This window comes from Lampris incognitus, chromosome 1 (assembly GCF_029633865.1).
Source record: "Lampris incognitus isolate fLamInc1 chromosome 1, fLamInc1.hap2, whole genome shotgun sequence".
In the NCBI taxonomy this organism is placed as follows: Eukaryota; Metazoa; Chordata; class Actinopteri; order Lampriformes; family Lampridae; genus Lampris; species Lampris incognitus.
The window spans coordinates 113,752,933-113,768,534 of NC_079211.1; the positions used below are offsets into that span (position 1 = coordinate 113,752,933).

Below are 15,602 nucleotides of genomic sequence, written 5' to 3' on the forward strand. Positions count from 1 at the left end.
ATCTTACAATGTTGTGATTGCAAACATTCCCCAACCCTCTGTGAATAGTACACATGGTCATTGTAACTCTACTTAAAGGTCATGGTAATTTACATAGGAGACTGGTCATTGGTTTCGGTCATTATACCACTGTATTGTTTATAAGGGCGGGACACCTGCAGTCAGGTGAGACTGAAGAGGTCACTTAGATGATGATGAAACGTTTCTCTCAATAAATGTTTTGTCCAGATGAACTGCTTCAACTTCATGGTAGCTTTGAAAAGGATTTATAGTATATTACTTCATATGTAGAATGCTAAGAGATAGAGAAGTAAGAGAGAAATGTGTTGGGAAGGAGGAGACACAGGGCAGTATTACAGTTAGAGTAAAGACATTTTTGTCTAGGTTACCAGATTGTACTCGTCCCCACATAATGTACGCTTAACATATTGTCTACAGGTGATTCTGTGCAACATGTTTCCCCTTCCGACTGCCTGGTCAATATGCCTCCTCTTTATTGACCCCCACATCTGTTTTTTTTCTCACCCTCTTTATTGCCTCCTTCTTGCTCTCAATTAACTTATTACTTAAGTAAAATGTCCCTGATTTGGTATGTATGGGCATCCTCTCTGCTGTTGAGGTAGGAACTGCATAGCGGAAACTCAACAACAAACCGGGGGCTGAGTACAGAGGTAAGAACAAACATCCCTTCTATGCAACGACTCGATGTTGGTTTAAAAAAAACCTCACATAACAGTGAGTCATCTTGGAATTACTTCCATCTTGGAATTACCTCCATATTTGCTGAACTAAAAAGAGGAATAATTTGCCTAAAAACTCAGTATGCTACAATTGCAAAACATCCGGTCAGTAAGATACGATACCAAGCACCTGTGCCACTCCAAAACCCAAGAATACTTACACAGGATCCTGACTAGGGACCCCCCCCCCCGACCCCCCCAGTCGCTCTGACTGTCGGCTGATGGGACTGTTAACATTCATGTTAAATTTGTGTTGTAGTGATGTTTTGGTTATTAAATGGAGTCATTGTTCGGCTTCCTCGCGCGGTGCACGGGACGCGGGAGCTGCCATTAAAAGGAGATCTCGTCCTCTCGACTCCTCACCACAGCACTTACTCAGCACTGCGCTTGTCTGACAAATCAGCAAAGGCCTTGTGCACCCTGTGACTGAGCGGTTCTTAGTCCAGGATCAGGATCTCCTTGAGGGTCAAGAGATGGACTGTGGTGAATTATGAAAGGATATATTGAATATGATGTAAACATATTTCTGATATAGTTTGAATTGGGATTTTTTATTTTACCAAAAAAAAAATCTCTTCAAACTACATCAGAAATATATTTTCTTTCATATTTTTGTGCAAAAAAAAGAAAAAAAAGAAAAGAAAAAAAGTAACCACAAAAACACATTTTAAATATTTTGATTTAAGGAGTAATGAAGGTGATTCAGCCTCCTGGGTTATTACAGTAGTTTATTAGCATTGCCTGAAACAATGGAAGACGATCAGCGTGTCAGAGTTCCCACCCCCACCAGCAGGGGGCTGCAATTAAGAACCACTTCAGAGCCAACAGGCAGTGACGGAACAGTCTGCAGCTGATGCACACAGTGGCTGTCCAGCCCACACTTCTGCTGATGGTTTGGTCGGACTTTGTAACATTGTGTTGCTTTATTACTTGCGAATGAGAAAACCACCCAATGCCAAGTGTCTTTAACTTCCCGTTGAGGTCTTCAGTTGTCTCCATTCCTTCAACCGATTTGTTGACCTGATGGTGAGCTCTGTCATGTGTCTTGTTGTCAGAATGCCACAAAGCCATCCCAGATAGCATCCGGATGTGGGCCACCTCAGACAGTGATGCGGCACTGGTGGCCTTCCTCTGGCCCTGACAAACTGGATGTGAGCCTGAAGTGGCCCACATGTATAACAGCAAATATGGCCCAAATATGTGAAATGTGGGCCTTTTTTTGGCAAAGATGTGGTGCTCTGGGCAACATGTAATCTGGATGTGACTCTGAAGCGCCCCGTGTGGTAAATGATGAATTATGGTCCAAATATCACAAAACAAATATGGGTCACCTTTGGCAAATACGTGGCACATGCGGCATTGCTATGGCTTGGTTCTGGCCCAGATCTGGCAAACAGGAGCGGACTGCCAAAGTGCCATTATTCCATGCCGTATGTGGGCCAGATGAAGTGTCGGGTGTGGGACGGGTCTGGGCCACAGCAATTTGGCTATCTGGGATGGCTGCTCATGCCATTATGGATGCTACAAACACACAAGAAACTTTACTGGAGCAGACAAATGCAGCTTCGTAGCGATGGTCTTGTCATACAGGAAACCAAACATCTGTTCCTCAGCTGCATGGAGTCCTTAGTCTTGGGTACCTAAGTATGTTGACAATAAATGTACCACCTGAGAAGAAGTTCTTGTAATAAAATGCTATGAAGTTTACATTAATTTGGAGGAGAGGTGTACCAACACTGTTCGGTGTTTAAATCCCACCGAGGTAATTCATGCAAAAACTGCAAAAACTATCTGGATAAAGCACAAACAATGGCATATGGTATATTGTTCTCACAAGAAATTGCATCACTTACTGATGACAGCTGAAACTTCCTCATCCATGCTGGCGAGGAAGGTGTTTACGTTATACAGTTTACAACATGTAGTTCACAGCAGAATGTCCATTGGCTGTTGTTGCTCTGAGGATGGGTTCATTGTGAAACAGACCGTTCCTCTCTGGACGCCCCTCACCTCCAATACTTTGAAAGACCTCCTGAAGATCCACCTCCCTTACCCGGCTTTTGGTGTCTCCTGGTGTGCCCTGGATTGTATTTGTCATGCATGAGTGGAGTTGGAATTATTTGCAGTATTCTTTCTGTCCATACTTTTATCTATTTTTTTTCTATTTTTAGTATTGATGTTCAGCATTTGTGTCAGCATTGTTGTGTTTTGTTTTGTTTTCAATGTAACTTGTGAGTAAATGTGTGTTCACCTGTCTGCAGTTTATAAACAGGGTAGGATATACAGAAAATAGGCAAGGGAAAATGAAATATTAAGTCAAATATTCTCCAATTAAAAATACAGTACAATAAGTACAATAACAGTTCATCATAAAACTTAATCAAATAAGGCCTTACTTGACATCTTACTTTTCCCAGCAGTATATTATTATACTCCACTATACATTATTATACTCCACAATACATTATTATACTCTACAATACATTATTATACTCCACAATACATTATAGAAAAGCGCTATATAAGTTTAATTTATTATTATTATTCTCCACTATACATTATTATACTCTACCATACATTATTATACATTATTATACTCCACTATACATTATTATACTCCACAATACATTATCATACTCCACAATACATTATTATACTCTACAATACATTATTATACTCCACAATACATTATTATACTCCACTATACATTATTATACTCCACAATGCATTATTATACTCCATCAGTTAACCACTATGTTAGAATTTAGGGAGCCAGTATTGTGAAATGGTTGGCTTTTAGTGTGATGACAGTGATGCGTTTTACCTTTATCTGTGCTCACGGAAAAACTACCACAAAACCACTACAACCACGATGTTGCTGAGATGCTTTGCTGTAGTCCACTCATGGAGTAATGATGAAGTAACAGCCGTCCTTGCCTCACTGTTCTCTGAACAATACTGTCAGTATATTGTGGGGTACTTGGGATTTAGTAGCCCCCCATCTATTTTTTATTTTATATACTTACCTTCATTGACCACTCACTACTAGTAAAGAGGAGAATTGTCTGCTGTGTTGTTGTGATAGCCGGTTCTCGCCACAGGAGGGCACTGCAGGTTAATTGCTTCTAGCCTGTGTGACGTAGTGCTGGCTCCCGCGGTGCACTCTGGGGCATTCGGGTAGAGTCGTCAGATGAGTGTTGCCGTTCGTATAGTTAGCCATGCTCTGAAAACGTGTCCTCTGTAATGTCTATTTGACAGGTAAGCAGGCTAGTTAGACATATAGAATTAGGATGGTGATTAAATATGATGTGTAGGTGGGATATGGATGCCTATTAGAAATACCCACGAAGGGACTTTCATATTTATTTTGATAACGTCATATCACTGGCTAACGTTAGCTAGATTGCTAGCGAGTTGCTAACGTTAGCATAGCCATAGCTCCCGCGGTCTGAACCCATTGTTCTGTAGCTTGGCTTTGACATTGTCTGTATGTGTGATTAGTCTCCATTTACTATGTTTAGTGTCTCCACACTGTGTAAATATGAAGGTAGGCCTATGTGTGTTGCTATTTTGATCCCCCCATGTTCCGTAACGTTATATACTGTTTAGCTTTGCTAGCGGTAGGCTAGACTAATGTGAATTTATGGAAGAATATATTTGGTGCTCTTATTGTGTATAAATTGGAGATGAGTGTTGCCGTTCGTATAGTGAGCCGTGCTCTGAAAACGTGTCCTCTGTAATGTCTATTTGACAGATGGAGTAAAACAACAAAAACACCAGCCCTTGTAAGTGTCATTCTTATCAAGTGTGCTACAAATATTGGTGCCGAAACCTGGGATCAGTGCCATTGCCACCATTGTCAGGAGAAGAAGTGGGGAGCGGAGTGAGAACACGTGACCAACAATGGAACTGGAGCTTGAGCAACTGCAAGACAGGCTGAGTGAGACCCTCCTGCAGTTAGGGCTGGACCAGTTAAAAGAGGTGTGTGTTATTGCTAAAGTCCCCACTGAAAACCAGACAAAGAGGCATGCGCTGATCAGACTTATTAGTGAAACTGTGGATGAAGCAATTGAGAAGGAGGATGAAGAGGTAGCACGTCAGTTTCTGTCCAGACTAGTGGACCTCTCTAGTGAAATGAAGCAGAGAGGGGCGGAGTCACATACTGGTGCAGGTGCAGACAGTACTAACAAGGATGCTGCTGAATTGGCAAGCTTACATGAACAATATCAGGCCTTACAGTCCAGCTTTACTGCATCCACAAAAGCGCTTGAGGAAGAGATATCACGCCTCAGTGAAAAACTAAGTCTTAAAGAACCCAGTAGACCTAGTCAACCTTCAAACCCAATCCCGTCAGTAATCCAACCCCCTGAAGTGACCATACGCAGAGACTTTAAGATAAATGGCCAAATAGGAGAACGGGGGCAGATAGACAAGTTGTCTTATATAAATCTTACGCATCAGATTGATATGGGGGTGAGAAAAGGCCACAGCGAGTTGGAGATAATAGAGGCTGTAATCCGAGCCATCAGCCCTGGGCTGACTCTCCGTGACTTGTTAGAGATCAAAACCGAACTCACACTCCCTCAGCTGAGGACCATTCTGAAAGGCCATTTCAAAGAGGATAGCTCTGTGGACCTATATCACCGACTAATCAACATCACACAGGACAGTCAGGAGTCACCACAGAACTTCCTGTTCCGAGCCATAGCATGTAAAGAGAGACTCTTAGCAGCAGCGAGAGAGCCTGGCTCTGATGAACAATACAGCCCTGAACTGATACAGAAGAAGTTCCTAAGAGCTGTGGGAACTGGGCTAGTGAATGACCAGGTAAAATATCAGCTCAAGAGCTATCTCGATGATCAAGCAACTACTGATGATGTTCTCATTGTTAAGATGATAGAGGCCGCAAGTTTCGAGTCAGAGAGACAGCGGAAATTCAAGAAGAGCTCCCACAGTAAGGAAACCAGAGTGCGGGAAGTGCGAGCTGAGGCACATCAGTATCTAGGAGCGGAAGCTGCAGTGGTCGGGGGTCAGGAGTCGTCGCCATCAACATCCGCGAGTGTGAAAGCCCTTAAGACACAGGCAGGGAACCAAAAGGAGTCTGCGTTCTACGAGATAATCCAACAGCTGAAAGGAGAAATGGAACAGATGAGAAAAGCCATGAACCACTCCTCTGGCCAAAGACCTTCTCGTCAGCAGCAGCCTGTGAGGAAGCGCGGATGCAAAGCCTGTCAAGACAGTGAAAGGGGCGACCAGTGCAACCACTGTTTCAAATGCGGACAGAGTGGCCATCTTTCAAGAGGGTGTAGAGCTCAGAGGCCTGAAAAATCGGAGCAGGTAGACACATCTAGCTGTACTGTCACCAGCAAGCTCATCGACGACAGTATTCAGCTACTAGAAGCCAGAGTGTCTGCCCGACAGCGAGACGAGGCAGGGCGCGAACAGCAAGCACCCACAGTGAGTCATATCTCCTCAAAACACCAGTCACAGCTGCTGAACCTAATTGGAAAGAAATACATGATAAACTGTTACATTGATGGTGTAGCCACACAGGCATTGTGGGATACCGGGTCGCAGGTCTGCCTAATCAGTGAAGAATGGAGGAGAAAACATCTCCCACACACCAAGGTGAGAAGCACAGAAGAGATCCTTGGCCCTGGCACCCTTACTGGTAAAGCAGCAAACCAGACAACCATTCCTTTCTCTGGATGGGTGGAAGTGACTGTCCAGTTAGCACCGAATAGCACCACTCAGACCCCACCAATGGAACTCACTGTGCCAATACTAGTAACCACACACCAGGGCACCGCAGAAGAACCGATCATCGGTTACAATGTAATTGAACACCTGTTAGAGCCTGGAGCTGGACAGCCATCAAGTGTAATCACAAAGGCACTAAGCATTGCGTTCGCGGTTGACTACAAGAAGGCTGAAGTCCTCGTGAAGCTGATAAAGAGCCGAGATGATATGGAAGGTGAGGGGATGGTTAAAGTGGGCCGAGAAAGCATGACTATTCCGGCGGGCCAGACAAAGACTGTTAAGTGTGGTGTTAGAGCAGGGCCCCTCCAAGCAGACCAGAACGTCCTCTTTGAGCCTAATGTGAACCCAAAGTGGCCAGAGGGCCTGAAGGTGGATGAAAACATTGTATGTTTACAGAAGGGAACCTGGTCACGCATCGCTGTCCCAGTGACTAACGTCACAGCTCATGACATCACACTGCCGCCACGGACTCCCCTGGGGCAGACCCAAAGAACTAAAGCCATCTACCCTGCCGCCGTGAAGCCGTTGGATGTGGATGGGACTAGTACAGTGAACCCAGTCATCCCAGGGACCTCCACAACAGGTACAGAACGAAGACCTGTGATTAGAGACACAACAAAGCTGAAAGGGCCAGGTGATGTCAAGACGGAACACCAGGAGGAAGATCTATGGGACCCGCCTGTCCCTCTGAACCACCTGACACCTGAACAACAACTGCAGGTGAGAGAGCTACTGCGGGAGGAGAGTAGTGTGTTCGCACGCGATGACCATGATGTGGGGACTATTCCATCACTCCAGCTCAAGATCCGCCTGAGTGACACCACACCAGTGAAGCGGACATACACATCAGTCCCAAAGCCTCTTCATAAAGAAGTGAAGGAATACCTCGAGGATTTACTGAACAGAGGCTGGATAACTAAGTCAAAATCACCCTACTCAAGCCCAATCGTGTGTGTGCGGAAAAAGGATGGGAGCCTCCGCCTCTGCTGTGACTACCGTGAGTTGAACAAGAGGTCCATCCCAGACCGCCATCCAATACCACGCATCCAGGATATGCTCGACAGCCTGAAGGGGAGTGCCTGGTTTTCTGTCTTGGATCAGGGGAAGGCATATCACCAGGGGTTTCTTGAGGAGTCCAGCCGCCCACTGACTGCATTCATCACCCCGTGGGGATTATATGAATGGGTGAGAATTCCCTTCGGACTGTCCTCAGCACCAGCAGAGTTCCAGAGGTCCATGGAGGAATGTTTGATTGGGCTGAGGGACGACATTTGTCAGCCGTATTTAGATGACAACCTGGTCCACTCAACCACATTCGACGAACACCTCCAGCACCTGAGAAGAGTACTGCACCACTACAGAAGCCATGGAATCAAGCTGACGGCAAGAAAATGTGAACTCTTCAAAAACCAAGTAAGGTTCCTGGGAAGGCTTGTGACCAAGGATGGATACACAATGGACCCCGCTGATGTGGCCCCGGTCCAGGCACTGAAGGAGAGAGAACCTACGACCATCGGAGAGCTCAGGAAGATGCTGGGATTCATCTCGTATTACCGGCCCTACATACCTAACTTCTCCCGAATCGCAAGGCCTCTCTATGACCTCCTCACCCCAGAGAAGACAGCAGCGGGGAAGCTCAAACAAAAGAGAAAGGACAAGGGGAGGAAGGGCTCCCGAGACCATCTGCCCTCCTCCCACCCAGTTAAGTGGACAGCTGAACACCAACAGGTCCTCTGTCAGTTGATTGAATTCCTCATCCAGCCACCAGTGTTGGGCTACCCAGACTTTGAACAGCCCTTTATCCTTCACTGCGACGCGTCACGAGAGGGCCTCGGGGCAGTATTGTATCAAAGACAGTCACAGGGTGGGCTGGCAGTCATCGCGTACGGGTCTAGGACACTGACAACTCCTGAGAAGAACTACCATCTCCACTCAGGGAAGTTGGAGTTCCTCGCGATGAAATGGGCCATATGTGAGAGATTTAGAGATTACCTCTACCACGCTCCATCATTCACTGTCTACACAGACAATAATCCCCTCACCTATGTGCTCACGACAGCCAAACTGAATGCGACCACCCACAGGTGGGTAGCAGAGTTAGCCGATTTCCAGTTCTCTATCAAGTACCGGCCTGGACGAGCCAATGGGGACGCAGATGGCCTCTCACGCATGCCGATGGAGCAGTACATGCAGACCTGTTCACAAGAAGTACACCCCGAGGTCATGAACAGTGTGACCCAGGCGCTGTCAGTACAGCTGGAGAGAGCTGAGCCTTGGATGTGTCCGGTAACCATAGCCACAGCACTAGCCGAGCTTGAGAAGGAACATACATCACCTGTGGCAGAGATACCCAGTCAGACGGTGAGAGACGCCCAGAGGGAGGATGCTGTCATTGGTGAGGTGCTGAAGTACATAACCTCCAATCAGTGGCCTCGGGGAAAAACACAGTGTGCGAGCAGGGGTCTTGCGACACTCATGAGAGAGAAGCATCGGCTGTGCCTTGATGATGATGGCATCCTGCGCCGGAAAACAGCTACCCGAACTCAGCTAGTCCTGCCGAAAAAGTTCCATGAGCTGGTGTATAAAGAACTGCACAGAGACCTGGGCCATCTAGGCGTGGAGAGGGTGTTGCACCTGTTGAGGGACCGTTTCTATTGGCCTCACATGCAGAAAGATGTGGAACATTACATCACACAGGTGTGTAGCTGCCTGAAGACCAAGCGCCCCAACAAACCAACCAGAGCCCCTCTCACCAACATCGTGACCACACACCCATTTGAGATGGTCTCCATTGACTTCTTACACTTAGAGAAGTGTAAGGGAGGGTACGAGTATATACTGGTGGTTATGGACCACTTTACCCGTTTTGTTCAAGCCTATGCATGCAGAAACAAAGCTGCCAAGACCGCCGCAGAGAAGGTATTCGGGGACTTTGTGCTGAGATTTGGTTTCCCGGCGACGCTGCACCATGACCAAGGGAAGGAGTTTGACAATAAGCTCTTCGCCAAGCTGCAGGAGTACAGTGGAGTCAGGGGTTCTCACACAACACCGTATCACCCGCAAGGAAATGGTCAGGTCGAGCGTTTCAACAGAACGGTTCTGGCGATGCTGAGAAACCTGCCAGCGGTTGCGAAAACGGATTGGAAAGCGTCACTCCCAAAGGTGATACATGCATACAACTGCACCCGAAATGAAGCGACCGGATTTGCACCTTACTATCTGTTGTTCGGCAGAAATCCAAGACTTCCCATTGACCTGATGTTTGGCCTTAGAGCAAAGGACCAGGCACTATCCCATCAAGAATATGCAGAGAAGTGGAAGGCCCGCATGAATGACGCCTATCGCCTAGCATCAGAGACAGCACGGAAGGAGGGGGCCAGAAACAAAACACTATACGACAAAAAGGCCCACGGGACAGAGCTGTATCCCGGATGCAGGGTTCTCATCCGCAACCTGAACGAGAAAGGAGGACCGGGGAAATTAAGACCATTCTGGGAGGACCAGGTGCATGTAGTAACACAGAGGAAGCACGCCGACAGCCCTGTGTATGAGCTGAAGCCGGAGAATGGAAAAGGACGAACCAGAATCATGCATAGGAACCTTCTTCTGCCATGCGACTTCCTGCCGGTGGAACCAAGAGAAGAGGACTTACCTGTGAAACCTAGACGGGAGAGAAAGAAGACAGACAGACAAATGCAGTGGAACCAGGAACAGGACAGTGACTCAGATGATGAGGATAACTGGAGATGCATCGTGGGACGACCAACAGTCAGAGCCAGTGAGCGGATCCAGAGTCAGCTGAGCCCAGACGCCTTGGAGTTCTATCCGGAGGAAAGAGACGGTCAAGATGAAGAGGATTTTGCGGAGCAGCCTGCAACAATAGAGGACAATGGGACAGTGTCAGAGAATGGCGAGACATCTGGAGCTGAAGAAGAGGATGAGCCCGATGACGACAAGAGCCCGGAAGATGCCTTGCAGCCTCCACCAGAAGATGCCTTGCAGCCTCCTCCAGGGGAAGCTGTGCAGCCTGCCAGAGAAAAAGCATATCCTTTGAGAAATAGAAAACCTACACCAGTGTTTACTTATCACAGACTAGGGCAGCCTAGTGTGTCTGGTAGATAAGCAAATCAGACAAGTTAGTATAAATAAATAAATGAAAAAAAATTATTTTTTTTAAAAAAAAAAACCAAAAAAAAACTTTCGACATGTTACAATTGTTATAGCTATGTGATTTTAGTTGTCCTGTGATCACCAGACATAGAGTTACTGTAGCATTGATGTTTTAGAACACCCCTGTTACCACCAGGGATATTACTATTACAAAGTTATTTGCTTTTAGTCAGATACTATAGCTCCCCGGCCTCAAGACGGACGAAGCAGTGGATTCAAGTGCACATTATTTACTGCAAACATATATCATTAATAGGAGATGTGTGTTATATGTTATGACTGATTACAGTACAGTATCCAGATTGACTCCTGCTTAGTAATAACCTATCTTTTCAATGAAAAGTTATGCAATGTGGACTGGTAGATTTGTTATGTCGGGACGCCATTATCTTTTTGAGGGGAGAGTGTGGGGTACTTGGGATTTAGTAGCCCCCCATCTATTTTTTATTTTATATACTTACCTTCATTGACCACTCACTACTAGTAAAGAGGAGAATTGTCTGCTGTGTTGTTGTGATAGCCGGTTCTCGCCACAGGAGGGCACTGCAGGTTAATTGCTTCTAGCCTGTGTGACGTAGTGCTGGCTCCCGCGGTGCACTCTGGGGCATTCGGGTAGAGTCGTCAGATGAGTGTTGCAGTTCGTATAGTTAGCCATGCTCTGAAAACGTGTCCTCTGTAATGTCTATTTGACAGGTAAGCAGGCTAGTTAGACATATAGAATTAGGATGGTGATTAAATATGATGTGTAGGTGGGATATGGATGCCTATTAGAAATACCCACGAAGGGACTTTCATATTTATTTTGATAACGTCATATCACTGGCTAACGTTAGCTAGATTGCTAGCGAGTTGCTAACGTTAGCATAGCCATAGCTCCCGCGGTCTGAACCCATTGTTCTGTAGCTTGGCTTTGACATTGTCTGTATGTGTGATTAGTCTCCATTTACTATGTTTAGTGTCTCCACACTGTGTAAATATGAAGGTAGGCCTATGTGTGTTGCTATTGTGATCCCCCCATGTTCCGTAACGTTATATACTGTTTAGCTTTGCTAGCGGTAGGCTAGACTAATGTGAATTTATGGAAGAATATATTTGGTGCTCTTATTGTGTATAAATTGGAGATGAGTGTTGCCGTTCGTATAGTGAGCCGTGCTCTGAAAACGTGTCCTCTGTAATGTCTATTTGACAGATGGAGTAAAACAACAAAAACACCAGCCCTTGTAAGTGTCATTCTTATCAAGTGTGCTACAATATGATGTAGGTCGCAAGCTGCCAGCAACAGATACCACTGATAGTTCAAAGAGTTCCCATTGTGATTCTTTGGTTAAATTAAGAACACGCTTTTACAACTGATTTGTTTTTGTTTTGTTTATTCTTTTTTCCACTCCAACTATTACTTTATAACCCCTCAGGATCTATTGCCACTATCCAGATGAAATGAGAAGAAAAGGCCAGTAGGTGATGCTGCTACAGCACAGTACATGTCAGTAGTAACGGTGCCTGCTGAAAGCTTGTTTACTGAAATCGTTTACTGTGCAGCCCTAAATGTACCAAACTCTACATGTAACAAACCTTAAATGTAACAAACCCTAAATATAACAAACCCTAAATGTAAAAAACCCTAAATATAACAAACCTTAAATGTAACAAACTCTAAATCTAATAAAACTTACAAACCTGAAATGTAACAAACCCTAAATATAACAAACCTTAAATATAACAAACCATAAATGTAGCAAACCTTCAATGTAACGAACCTTAAATGTAAGAAATCATAAAGGTAACACACTTTAAATGTAACAAAACATAAATGTATCAAACCTTAAATGTAACAAACTTTAAATGCAACAAACCTTAACCTTAAATATAACAAACCCTAAATGCAACAAACCTTAAATGTAACAAACCCTAAATGCAACAAACCTTAAATGTAACAAATCTTAACTGTAACAAACCTTAAATATAACAAACCCTAAATGCAACAAACCTTAAATGTAACAAACCCTAAATATAACAAACCCTAAATGTAACAAACCTTAAATACAACAAACCCTAAATCTAACAAAGCTTAAATCTAACAAACCTTAAATGTAACAAAGCTTAAATGTAACAAAGCCTGCCCTTTTGGTTGCAAGTTTCAGCCTATGGAAGGATAAGTGTTTGATTTGGCTGTTAAAACTCGATTACAGGAGTTATGCAAAGCACTATCACCAAGAAAGTAAAGATTAAAAAAATTGAACTAAATGTGACCACTTGTGATGATAATCCTCTAACATTTTGGTTTAGTAACATTCCCTCTCTGGAACTATTTAATATGACATTGGAGGTTTAGCTACTATTTTCAAAATAAACAATTATTTGTTATAATGTGATATAACAATCAAGTAGTACTTAATTTTTTATTTTTGAGATTCTCACTATGTAAATGTAGTGCTGTAGAATTTAATACATTTGCATGTATAAAAAAAAACGTACTTATTTTTCCACATTTCAGCTTCTTCAGTTTGGCACTTGCAGACTCCCCGATTTGACTCCTGGAGTTACTCGTTGCTACCCACAGGACTGACACTGTATGAATATCTCGAGGTCAACTCAGCACCTACTTTATGATGATGTGATGAAGAGTTGAAATGATGTATTGAATAGAAAATGTCCTAATTTGCCTACATTTTAGAATCCATCAGTATGAGCATTTTGTGGCAGAACACACTGTACTCGGTCTATCTTAAATTCTACTTTGGAAGAGGTGTTTCTATTTGTTGCTCAAATCATGCAACTATTTTTACAATTTGTGTTACTGAAATACGTGTAGTTTGTTGTCAAATGTAAATTCTGTGGAAACCCATTTACCACTCTGCACAAGAGCTGATGTATCTCATCATAAATCCGGGGTATTCAGGACATTCAGAATTTAATACAATACATGAGGCACTGGATTATCTGCAGGTGGTGGCTATAGTTTTAGGGGTGCCTATCTCAATTTGGAAATCTATTGCATACTTTCATAAAAGAGTCGAAATAAATTACTGACAGCTCTCCGCCTAAAAAAAGGAGACTACGTTGGGCATGTTTTCACCAATGTGTGATAAAATTCGTTCAGATGCGGATAAATAAAAGTAAAATTCATTACCCACGTTGCACTGACAAAGGAGCTTATCAACCTGGTTAGAAAACCTCTTTTGTGAAGATATTCATGACGAACTATGGCACCCAGCTTGTAACCAAGCAGCAGTTTTAGAACCCAAGCTACACTCTGTGGGTGAAGGTGATTCTGTTTGGGGTTCCAATTTTAGAAAACAAAAATTTTTCCCCCCAATTATATATTGTAAAATATAAGTAGAGGCTCGTTATTTGCAGATTTTTATTTATTTATTTATTTATTATTATTATTGTTGTTAATTATTATTTTTATTATTTTGTTATTTCTTCTTCTTCTTATTTTTTATTATTTATTAATTTATTTAATTCAATTTATTTATTTTATTTTTATTCTTTTTGTGAGACTGCTAGTTTTGCTTTTTGGACCCTATACTGATGAGCCCTATCGTTCCCCACATTTTCTGACTTACCAACTGACATCCCATGTTTTTCATGTGAGAATGCCACAAAGTCAAATCTCTTATATGTGCAAACTTATGCGGCGAATAAAAACATATTTTTATTCCTCAGATTCGGACACAGGTGAGGACTTTGGGTAAAATGAGAACATATAAATTCTTTCTGGCTGGTCATTTTATTGCTGTTGCAGCTTAGACGACTTCAGGAGGCCGCTGGAGGTGTTTGCTCTGGCCAAGCTGTTCACCTCACCACCTTGCAAAGAAGAGGGTCCGAAGACGACTGAAAACTCGGATGCTGTCCGAGCCCACATGAGACCGCTTCAGATGTCACAATGACAGTACTGCTGACCCGTGAGCCGCACTCTGTCTGCTTGTATCTTAATGAAGTTGACCCCTCGCCCCCCGACAAACACCTGACACGTGACCAGGAAGCACTCCCTCTCTCCCCCCTCTGTCTGTGTGTGTGTGTGTGTGTGTGTGTGTGTGTGTGTGTGTGTGTGTGTGTGTGTGTGTGTAGGATGTTGGTCATTATTGTGTTATCATGTACAGCCCTTTGAGACCTCTTTCGTGATGTTGGGCTATACTACATTTGGGCTTGGTTTGGCCTGACTTTACAATTTACAATTTCATATAGCAGACGCTTTTATCCAAAGTGATGTACACCTGAGAGGTAATACAACACAAGCAAGGATCTAGTCAGGGGGCAACAACGTGAGTAAGGGCCAACAAAACTAGGTTCAAGTCCGATAGGACATAGGTGTCAACAGGCAGTGCACAAAGGCAGTGCATAGCAGTATTTTTTTATTATTGTTATTATTATTTTTGCAGAAAGAGCTGGGTCTTTATTTTCTTCTTAAAGATGGAGAGGGACTTAGCGGAGTTTGGTAACTCCACCACCGGGGAATTACAGAAGAGTGGGGCTCAGGGCCCCATTGTGGCGGAAGTGCCAGGCGCCCTTCACTGGCAGAGCGTAGTGAGCGGGACTGAGTGTAGACCCGCATTAGGGACTTCAGGTAGGCGGAGGGCGTTTTGGTTGCTGATTTGTAAGCGAGCATCAAGGTGTTTTTATGACAAATTTGAGTTTTTAACCGTCAGAGTGAGGACATTTTTGCAAAGTGAGGACATTTGGGCTGGTCCTTTTCTAAGGTTTTTATTTTACTCCCGTAAAGTTGAATCAGTTCATCTGGACGCAACGTTTATTGACAGAAACGTTTCATCATCATCTAAGTGACCTCTTCAGTCTCAACTGCAGGTATTCCACCCTTATAAACAATACGGTGGCATAACGACCCAAACCCACGACCAGTTTCATATGCAAATTACTGTGACCATTAACTAGAGTTACAATGGCCATGTGTACTATTCACAGAGGGTT

At 44.0% G+C, this 15,602-nt stretch overlaps 1 long non-coding RNA gene across 2 annotated transcripts; it reads left to right on the forward strand.

The window, feature by feature from the left end:
• Nucleotides 1-11,306: 11,306 nt before the first annotated feature.
• On the forward strand, nucleotides 11,307-14,438 carry LOC130125748 (uncharacterized). Of its 2 annotated transcripts, XR_008811599.1 has the most exons (4): nucleotides 11,307-11,363; nucleotides 11,860-11,890; nucleotides 12,083-12,124; nucleotides 14,419-14,438. It is a non-coding gene; the product is annotated as an uncharacterized LOC130125748 (long non-coding RNA). The 2 variants fall into 2 exon arrangements; XR_008811605.1 differs by lacking the exon at nucleotides 14,419-14,438 and adding an exon at nucleotides 13,165-13,185 and having other exon boundaries at nucleotides 11,314-11,890.
• The last annotated feature ends 1,164 nt before the right edge of the window (nucleotides 14,439-15,602 follow it).